Source organism: Sinocyclocheilus anshuiensis, unplaced genomic scaffold (assembly GCF_001515605.1).
Source record: "Sinocyclocheilus anshuiensis isolate Anshui unplaced genomic scaffold, SAMN03320099.WGS_v1.1 scaffold1447, whole genome shotgun sequence".
Classification (NCBI taxonomy): domain Eukaryota; kingdom Metazoa; phylum Chordata; class Actinopteri; order Cypriniformes; family Cyprinidae; genus Sinocyclocheilus; species Sinocyclocheilus anshuiensis.
This window is the reverse complement of record NW_015536547.1, coordinates 453,504-454,783: the sequence shown is the minus strand read 5'-3', so window position 1 is coordinate 454,783 and position 1,280 is coordinate 453,504.

Here is a 1,280-nt window from a genome sequence, read left to right as displayed (position 1 = left end):
AAAAAAAACAATTCTTCACTTGATTCTGGCATTTGATACATGACATTAACATTCAAAAGTTTAGGATTACTATGAATTTTTTTGTTTGTTTTTAAAGAAATGTATATTTTTGCTCTTCAAGCATGCATCAATTTAATAAAAATGACAGTAAAGACATTTATCATGTAAAAAAAAAATAATAATATTTCACATAAATGCTGTTCTTCTGAACTTTCCATTCATCAAGGAATCCTGTCGCTGTATAATGGTTTCCACACTTCATTAAGAAGTACAACCATTTTCAACTGTGATAATAATCAGAAATGTTTCTTGTGCAGCAAATCAACATATTAGAATGATTTCTGAATGATCATGAGACACTAAATGTGGGCTTGGATTCCTATTCATTTTGTAAATACAGCCTAAGCCTAACAGTTTAAGAACAATTACACCAGGATAGATGAAAAACGATTCACAAATACAAGTTTATTTCAGCTGTTGTATTTAAATGAAAACAGCTAACAACAGACCCAGTTTTAAAGCATTGCAAGCTACAACACAACGAACTGAAATCAAAGTAAGTTACAACTAGCTTAAGTATGCTGAATGTCTGCAATCATTCAGTCAGTGACGACTGCACAAAACGTGCAAACTAATGAAAACATTATAAACTGTTACAAAATGATGAACAAATGTAGTTTAGGCATAGGTTTGTGCAACGCTGTAAAATATTTACCTTTTTTAAAATATACCATTAAACCTGCTGAGATACAAGGAGCGTGAACTGAAATTCTCAGTTCCACCTGGTTCCACGCGCATGTCCGGGAAACTTATGAATATTCATGTATGCTCCGCCCACTGAAACCGAACATCTCGGAAACCAAAAATCTCGTAACACCGGCAAAGAAATAATAAAAAAAATAACAATAATAAAATATAGACTTTATCGGCCGATACCGATATGGTGGCCGATATATTGTGCATCCCTAAAAAAAAGTTAAACTAAAGTAACCACACATTAACATGGTTTTGCTAAACTAGCCATTTAGCGTCACCATGGTATTTGTGTGATAATACTAATGGTAATCAATCTGAATTATTATACGCAATGCACGCATACAGAGCGCGTGGTCTCTGAAACGCCCAGATGTACAAAACAGACCCTCCCCACCTCTGTAATAAACACGGAGATGTTAGTCCCGTCCGAATTGGTACATGAAAATCGCAGACGTCAGGTGATTAGAATCGAAACTCAAACGTAGTTTAGAAAACTAGTCCCGTCCGAATAGGGCTAAAGATTA